The sequence below is a fragment of the Grus americana genome, chromosome 24, assembly GCF_028858705.1.
Source record: "Grus americana isolate bGruAme1 chromosome 24, bGruAme1.mat, whole genome shotgun sequence".
Taxonomy (NCBI): Eukaryota; Metazoa; Chordata; class Aves; order Gruiformes; family Gruidae; genus Grus; species Grus americana.
In genome coordinates, this window is record NC_072875.1 from 6,490,014 (window position 1) to 6,499,448 (window position 9,435).

Sequence of the window (9,435 nt, forward strand, 5' to 3'; positions counted from 1 at the left end):
TTCAAACCATTCTATGATTTTAAGAAAAAATATGCTTTTGCGCAACTTTTTTTTTGAGCTAGTAGAGATAGAACAAGGGCAAGAGAGAGCAAAAGCATTGCAAAAGGCAAGTCTCCAAGAAACACTAAAAAATTAATTGCAACATTTGCCCTAGTGTCCCTTAAAAGACAATTCTTTTCATTTCCCAGGGCTTCTGCTGTTGCAACATGAGGGTGCTGGAAAAGATTAAAAGGGTAGATGCACTTTTTCCTTTCAGAAAGCATTATTTTGACATTGAGCAGCCAGCTTTGCACAAGGGGGAAGCGTGCGCTCACACTTTGTTACTGGAAGATTTCTTGGTCAGCTTAGGCCAGATCTCCCAGCTACAGCAATTGTTTGCCAGAAAGATGCAGCATTTGTGAGCATGCTAAAAACTGACGAGGCCCTGCACGCTGGACACACTCGCTGCGATTCTTGCCTTGGAAGGTGCACAATTGCAGAGCAAAACCCAGAAAGACTCAGAGCAACACTGCAGGTCAAAGGAGGAAAGAGAGCAAATCCAAGCATCGTTGTAGTTGGCTGGAGCTCTATGAGACAATGCCCTGATGAGGACAAAGCCACAGGAGAACAGAATCGCTGACCCCAGTGGCACCACGTCAGGCCTGTGACACGTACGAGGTGACAGTCCCTTCCTAGGGCTGGGGTACTATCCTCCCTTTACACTCACTCTCCACTATGAGCCACCTCGATGGGTCAGGAAACTTTGAGATTCCAACTAACAAGTGGGAAAGCTTGGGAAAGCTCTCCCACCCTTCTTTACGGATGCCCTCTCAATTTGCTGTCCTAGAGAATCGAAATGACGTGGGCACTGGGTCCCCTCTTTTGCACCTTCCTCGGGTCAGCCCGGCTTGGAGGGAGACAGCTCTCATTTAAGCTGTTACTGCATTGCTAACGACTCCAAGTTCACAGTGCTCCGCCAGAGAAGCTGACAGTGTTTCACTAGGAACGCCTATGGGGGTTGCAGGGAGGGATTTATAACTCAGCTGCATGGAATGGGAAAGTACTCAGAGCCAACGTCACCGATTTCATTTTTCTTCCTCTGTCTTTCATACATATTCAACCAGGGAAATAAAATTATCAGTCAGCTACCTTCCCATTTTAGTTGCACTCACTGTCCTGCTGGCTTTGGCCGTTTCCAGAACTCTTGGCCTCTATTTCTGAATGAACTCTCAACCTTCTTTTTCACTGTCTAATTATTCAATTTCTTCACCAGAACATCCTCCATATTCTTCAGTGCTTTGAAGCTGACACAGAAAACAGAGTTGGGTGCTATATACAGAAAGAAGATATTTTATGCTCTTTTCTCGAGTGCCTCCATTTTCCCACACCTTTTCAATCCCAACTCTGTCAGGTAACCCAAGCAATCCCAACCACTGTAACCTTCTAACCAAACTTTGGTCATTCATTTGCATTGGAGATCTGTGTACAGAGAAGGACTAATTATAAAACAAGGCAAACAAGGCGCATCTCAGGTGAGTTAGGAGAATTTCCTCATACGAGCAAGGATCACTCATGGAACAAAAGAATGGCTTGAAGCTCCACCGTACATTTACACAGCCCTTCTTCCTGCACAAACACACAATCATTTATCCAAGTTGGTGACACCTCACTGTAGATCTTCAGGGACACTAACAATTTAGACGAGTACGTACAGACCTATGCAACAGACCGCATAGTCTCTTCCAATCCATAACAAACACTGGACTGTAAGCTCCTTAGATGTGTATACAAGCTCTTACGTCAATTGACAGCACACTGGGACTCATGACTTTCTGCACTGTGTGCATACAAGCGGGGACTTCTAAGTCACCAAAGCAAATGCTTCCTAACCCCGTGGCAAGACCCATCAAGAAACCCCTGAAGGCAAGGGGAGGAGGGGGTATCTGATGGACAGCACAGAAAAAATGGATATTGCAGCAGCAAGATCCTGACAAAGACAGCGAGGAACGACTGGCCAAGACCAGTACTTGTTGGGATTTACTGGATATGGGCTCCACAGCTGTAAACATCAGGTTCTCCTCAGTGCTCTCCCAAACATCTGGGCTAAACCACCTCCCAATACTATTTGAAGTTGTGCTTTCTGATCTGAGTGAAATTAGGACTTTCAGGGTCAGAGACCCAGGAATTGAATCAGAGAGAGGCCCAGCAGGGAAAAGGAAAGCATCGTTTGTGGACAGCTTCATTGATCACCATGGACTTTCTCCCCCATTATCACTATTTTTCATCCCCACCCACTACCACAACATAACATGACACAGAGATCACTCCTCAGATGGCAAAGCATCACTCAGCCATCTCCTCTTCCCCCCAAAAGATAGCACTCAGAAAGCTTTTCCCTTTAAGCAGCCCCAAAGTTGGCTCTCACCACTGCTGGCACGAATGAAAGGGATTTCAGTTCCCCCTCCTCCTAAATCTCATCCCTTTCTGTTGCGAAGAAAAGGCAGAGGATGACCAAGGGAAGAGAAGAGCAACTCTCTCAGTCGTCTCTCACCTCCCTCCCATCTGCACAGATGCACCGGCGGGCTGGAAGGGCGCGGGGCCATTGTCGTCCCCACGCAGCTTCCCCGAGAGCTGCAGGCAAGCCCAGAAGGGCAGCCCCAGAGCAGGTGCAGGTCTGGGAGGGCAAGGCTGGGAGCACAGTGCTCCTGGAGGCGAGACACAGGCATATTTCCCCATAACCCAGCCAGCCTTCCCCAGCCAAAGCAGCTTGACATCCTCAGGCACCCAGCCTGAGAAAGGGGGACAAAGTGATCTCCAGCACTGCAGCCCCCGGGACCCATTCTGCATCCTTTAAATACACTGGGAGGGGTAGAAAAATCGCTTTGAGTCTTTCCTGCTTCCCCCCACTCCCTGCCCGCTGCATACACACATACACACACACACAGAGCTCTGTGCATAAAGGATCTCTGTCCTGCTCAGCTCAGCCATGCAACGCCTGCAAGAGGCAAGAGTTACCTTATTCCCATAGCCTGAATCGCCTTCTCTCTCCATCGTGGCTGGGAAGCTGCTCCCATTCATGCTTTAATCCCTGGGAACAGAGGCACGATTCAAAGCGGCTGTTCACCCACCAGAGTGGGCTCCCCCCAGCAACCTCCTCCTCCTTCTCTCCTCCCTTTTTCTTCGTTTGTTGGGTCCGGGGTTTTATTTATTTATTTTTTTACGTATTTTTCTTAATCCAGGCAGCAACCAAGACACTCCTCCATCGCCTCTCTGCCTCGCCGTTTCACTCGCAAAGAAACAGCATTGGAGAGCTCCTTCCTCCTCCACTGCCTCTGTGGACCTCCAGTTCCCCAGGTCTGCCTTTCTGCAGCGTGGCGTTAAGGGAAAGAAAGAGAGTGAAAGAGGGAGGGAGGGAGCGAGCAAACAGGGAGGAGGAGGAGGCCAACGGGGTGTGGGAGGAAGGAGCCAGAGCGTGGCTGGCTGCTTTGTATCCAGAGCAGTGCCGACAGCCCCTTCCCTCCCCCCCACCAGAGGAGGACCTGCGGTGCTAATGGTCTGTACCAATTTATTCCACTTAGGCAGGGGCACTTCTCCCTGCGACGACAGGAGGAAAAGCTGGGGAAGGCTCTGAGATGGCCCCTTAAGGAATTGGTTGCTGCTCTCCTCACTCCGCGGCATCACCCACTGAGTTTGCAGCCGTGGGCTAGGGGAGACGCTCTCCCAGCTCAGCAGGCAAATGGGAAGTGTGAGGTTAGGAAGGGCTGGGCATGAGGGAAGGGTCTTGCTGGTGAGGAGGCTCAGCGCCTCTCTGAGAGAAAGCGGTGACCATATGCTAGGTGGAAAGCAAGGTTCCCCTCCACCCTGTCAGGAAGGCAGGCTGAGCTCTGCTCCACTTTCTGCATGTACACTTTAGCGGAACCACCCTCTACTCCTTGTCGTACGTGCCTCCATGGCTCCCCAGCTGAGTCCACATGGGCTTTGCAAGCAGCGGACAACTCTTGTTAGATCTCATCCAACTCCCCTTCTATCTAGCACCATGTCTTTCCATGGCCCCTGGGCTAAACCACGACAGCCCCCTCAGCCTTCCCTACCCAAACAGCAAGGTACCCCCACATCCACCCTGGCAGCTGCCTAAGGGTCCTGGCACTGGGCAGGGGAGAGCAGGAACATGCTTTCCCCATGGGAAGGAGGCTCTGGATGTGACTACCGCTGCCCCTAATCTGGGGACAATTGCACCAAGCCCAGTGGGCAGACAGGACGCTTCTGTGATCCCTGACGATGCAGCGGGACCCTAGGTATACTCCCTTGCTTCACAGGGACCACCTGGAGGATGCAGGGCTTGAAGGGGCTGGGGAGCAGAGTAAAAATCTTATCTCCCAATACTGCCCTTTAATAGTTAACCCAGGCAGGGCTGACTCATGCTCAGCAGCAGATTTCTCCGAGATGGATGAACACCACAATATGTATGTCTCTGAATGCCACGCTCGCAGCTGGACAGTTTAACATGAGCCAAAAGTCAGCCCCAAGGTTGGGGACGAGTCACCTTTTACCTGTCCTGCCTCTGCTGCCTGCTCACCTGCTTCCAACCGGATCATCCCCCTCCATATACCACCATCTCTTCTCGGCTACATGTTCCACAGTGGACATGCACAGATCCACAGCTACAGCTACTCCCTTGTTACTCCCTCTCTTCCAGATCTGGTAAGGTTACAGTGCCATGGTAACCTGGAGGTGTAGGGAGATTTACTTATGCTTTACCGAAAAAAGGAACAACAAAGGAAAAACCACAACCTTCCAGTTACTGCAAAAAGCTTCAGTACTCAGGGAGCTGAGGTTCATATTGTGGAGCAATCTAGGTGATCTTCACCAGGGACTCCCACCATTTTCACCAGCCTTTTTGTTTTTAACCTATAGCATTCAGACCCCAGTTTTAACTTGTGGATCTCAAGGGGTAACTGGGAGCAGAGATGTCTGCTATGTAGCCTGGAAGTCAAAGCATTACCCACAAATTAGCAAGCATCAAGACACACTGACAAATCCTAACTGCATCATCACAGGAACAGGGACAGCGGCTCTCATACTCTTTCCCCCTGAAGCGAGCTGGAGGACTCCATGCACAGCCCCAAGCCACTGCTCAGGTGGAAGTCAGCTTTGCTGAGATTGGCAAGGCTTGCACTGGACAATCCAGGGAGATGATGCCTCCAGGCCAGTGCTGAAGTACTGTCCACAGAGGGTGATGCTTGAAGGAAGGAGCTCTCCCCTCACACTGCACCTGCTCCTTGGATGAACAAGGATGAACAAGGACTGCCAATCCAGAATCCTTCATGCAGAGCTAAAGGGACGGCACAGCCGGGCTAGCTTCTGCTCAGCCACCTCCTCTGCAAAACAAGGCGGTTCTTGCAATCAAAGGGAACATGGCCTTTTTTTGTCCTTGGTCTCATTTTCTGCAAGGTACCTAGGGAGAGATCAGCTCCAAAGTCAACTTGCCTGGGAATTTTGTGCCAATTCAGCTAGTACTAAGGGTTTCAGGGAACTCTGTATCTATTAAAAATGCATAATGTCCACTTATATCAAAAGGGCGGATTCAGACCCAGCGCTTTTCCAGCATATCCCAGGCTACCTGCTGTTACGGCATTCAGGAGATGGATAGGAAGGAACTGTCCCTTGAGGCCTATATCAGGAGATAAGAAAGGGCACATTCATTGACTATTTCAGGGCTGGGTGAGAGAGGGGAAAACAAGGGAGAAGAGACATAAAAACGCTCCTGTCAGAAAACCTAAACACATAAAAACTCAGGGAGGAGGGAAAGGAGATGTGCTACGCCTGAGATTTATAAAAATTATGGGTGAGCAGTAACATTTCAGGCTCAGCCTTGCATCAGTGTCTCCGAAGACTCACAAAGGTGAAAGGCATTGCGAAAAGTGTCAAAGAAGCTCAGGAGGGACATAGACACACACACAGAGGCATTGCTGTGTCCCTCCCCTGCCCCCCCCCTCCCCAGCTGAAAATTACAGCCTGACTCACTCAGAGCTCCTTTTTGTGATCGGAGCAGCAGAACGACGGTGCAGAGATGCTGCTCTGACATTTTCCAAGGTTGTCCCTTTGAACCTTAGCATATCGACTTGTTTGCATGCTGGGTACGGAGTGAGCTACATTCACCAGAGCCAAATTCCAGGAGAGGGCAAGCCTGCCAGCGACAGGGGTATGGGAGGAGAGGCTCGGGCAATCCTCCCAAAGGATTTTGGGATAAAGGAGGAAGGGTGTTGTTTGCCTGGAATCCAGAGTACTTCACGGAGGATGCAAATCTGAAACACGCAGCATCACTGTTGACAGCAGTGTGTATAAACAGAGCAGTATTTTCCCGCTCCCTCCCCCTTCTTATTATAGCACAAAATACCCCGAGTAAAATACATACACACAACAATCCACTATAAAAGGAAAACAAAGCCCCAAGTGTGCACACACACACACACACAAATATTCTTCTGGAGAACGTAGCATATATTCAATGCCTTAAATGTCATTTTTTTAAATATTAATGCTGTGCTTCCGGCTAGGTTTATGTAAGTTTATTACCACAGGACTGGAGGCACAAGAAAACCTAAACTAGATGCTCACAGCCTGACACACTGCCTGCCCCAGCTGTCTGGAGGCCCACTCCTTGACCGTGCTTCGTCTCTCCCCTTCCAGACTCCAAAGCCAGCAGCAGAGCCGGGGCAGACACAGTCCCACCAGGCTTTTTTCCCTGGAGGGGGCAGAGCTGCAGCTCCCTTTCCTTCCTCTTCCCTGTGCTTGCGGCTCACCATCTGGCACTGTCAGGAGGATCTCTGCTTGGAACCGCGCTGCAGCCAGGCACAAACACAAGCGGATGCCTCTCTCCGGCTAAACAATAACCTCATTAGCTGAGGCAGTGCAGGGCAAAGGGAAGAGCATGAGGGCAAATATTCAGCAAATAGCAGGGTACGTTTCAGCGATGCACAGTGCCGGGCTGCTGGGAGGGAGCAGTGTACCAGCTGGAGCAACCCAAGGGATGATGCGGTCCATGTTTTCCCGTCTTACCTGGCTGGAAGCCTCCCCTGCTACCCCAACCACAGCTTCACTCCCTCCAGCAGCGCTGTCTTGTTTTCAGGCTGCAGGCAGCCCGAACATGGGAACTACCTCACCTCAGGCTTTCTGGGAGTTTCCTCAGCCCGTAGGCTGGGCTCTAGATTATTACTGTCTTGTGGTGCCAGACTTGAGATCCAACTACCTACAGAAACAGGACAAGGAAAGAGGCAGGCCAGATTTTGAAACGGCATGCCTGAGCTCTTCAGAGCCAACCCTGACACTAGGAAGGGAGCACCTCATTTGACAGTCTCACCTCGTCATGCAGATGAGAAGGACCCTAGGCTCTGGGAGAGGCCATGGAGAAAAAAAACCCTCAAAGTTTGGCCCCTTTGCCAACCTCAGGCAATTCCCCTCCTTCCCACAGGAAGGCTGAGCAGTACCTGCTCATAACCACAAATCAAACTAACCACTTGCGTTAACTCTCCATGCAACAAAACCCCTCAACTTGTTTATGGTGCTCCCTTTAAGCACCGCTGTCCATCCCACGCTCTGGACTGGATCCTTGCTCCTACTTTGGCTGACATGTGCATACTGGGCAAAAAGATCCTCCAGCAAGCACCCGCTAGCCCAGTTATTGTTCTCCAAGGGCCAAATGAAGGCCAATGGGTTTTCAAGCAGAGCATAAGCTTCTTATGGAGTGGAGCAACACGTTCTGCTATTTGCACAGACCGTTTCCAGCACACGCTGCTATTGCCCTTGTTGCTGTGCTACAGTGAGCAATTACCAGCCTTTCAGTCTGCTGGGCTTCAGTGGGGGGGGAAACTGGCGCATAATTCAGTGACAAATCTACTCTGAAGCCAAGGTTTCTTTTTCTTCTGGTAAAGGTACAGCAACAATAAAAGCTGTCATCCCATCGAAAATCTCCTTATGTTCCACTCAAAAAGTCTATCTCATGGGCTTCACCTACACAAGCTATTCTTCATCACCCAGCTCGACTTGCTGCTACCAGCCTTCGAGTGAGCAGCGGACAAGCACAAACTGATCACTCAGCACTTCCCAGCTGGGCAGTGCCCTCAGACAGATGCAAGGAACTGGACACCAACAACAGGCTTTGGAAGAGGGGCAGGGCACCGATCCACTGGGTATGATGAATATCCAAAAGGACCTTCGCAGGAAAACCATTCCCTGAGTACGGCCCATCTTTGCCTTGAAACCAAGACAGGGAGATGCTCTCTTCCCTGGCAGTGCTGCCTGTCAGCAGCTGTTTCAGCCCATGGAGGCTCTTTACATGTGGAGGGCATTTATACACCCTTAAGTGTGGATTCAGCATGCCCTCAGGATGCTTCACAGATATATGCAAAACACATTTAGGAGCGGGTCAGAGCAAGCATTGGGGAGACCAAAAGAAAAGCTGTGGTGATCTATCAGCAGGTGGTGCTCTCCCCTTCAAATCGGCAAACAAGTTAAGCCCTAGCCTGGCATTTTACCACTGGGATTTCCTCCAGTAAAGATCTCTTCAGCCTAACGCAAGACCCCTCTTCTCCACGCTGCTGAAAGAGACAGAGCTTGCATCAGTTCAGAGCCCAGGAAAGGAGAGCCACACTTTGCACAGACCTCCGTTTGGACAGTGGTGCTTCTTAATATCTTGGAAAAACCTCTTCACGGGCTAAAGACCCATCGCAGGTAAACCTAACTCAGGGGAACATCTAAAAGGAAATAGTTTAGCAGGTGGCTGGGAGTTGGCAGGAGTGATTCAATAACCCCTAGACTCCTTGTCCAGCTACAGCCTTTCTCCGATCGTTATCTTGGCCAGAATCCAAGGCAGAGATTGTTCAGAGACCAGCGGAACCCAGATGGTGCTAAATCACATACATCCAAACCGTTCTCTGAGGGATTTTAATTTATTGGGAAGCACTCTTTTATCAAACAAACATAAACAGCAACCCAGCTCTCTCCACATTGCTTTGTAGTTAAGCTTGGTTTCCAAACCTTCACCCAACCCTCCACGCGCCCATCACACAGGTCAGGAACTCTTGTCTCTGCTCTGCATGCCACAGCTTGAGACCAGAAGAGAGGAGAGGAAGCAAGAACGTGCATGCACTGCTAGAATTATTGCTGGGTTTCTGGGTGTGTTAAGTGAGACAACCCCAAATGGGGACTTCCAGATGACATAAGTCACAGGTTCTCTCTGTTTTTTAGGGCTCAGAAGACTTACCAGCAGGTCCAAGCCAAAGGCCTGCATTTCTCTCTGCCTTAGCACTTTACGTGTGCTGTTCACACATGCTCTGCCCCATTTCCTGCTCTGCTGTCCCCGCATTTTCTACCACTGCTTCGCTAGGCAGCTTTGGATCTTACTGAGAGAGAACTTCCTTCATGAGCAGCTTGTGACACTCTGGGATTGCAACACAA

The 9,435-nt window shown here is 50.3% G+C and overlaps 1 protein-coding gene across 3 annotated transcripts in view; it reads right to left on the reverse strand.

Annotated features, from left to right (window-relative positions):
- Positions 1-3,477, reverse strand: part of B3GAT1 (beta-1,3-glucuronyltransferase 1) — a 39,617-nt gene extending 36,140 nt beyond the window's left edge. For all 3 annotated transcript variants that reach the window (XM_054803332.1, XM_054803330.1, XM_054803331.1), the window contains exon 1: positions 2,995-3,477. The gene's annotated coding sequence lies outside the window, so the exon portion shown is untranslated. The remainder of the gene's footprint in view (positions 1-2,994) is intronic.
- Positions 3,478-9,435: the final 5,958 nt, after the last annotated feature.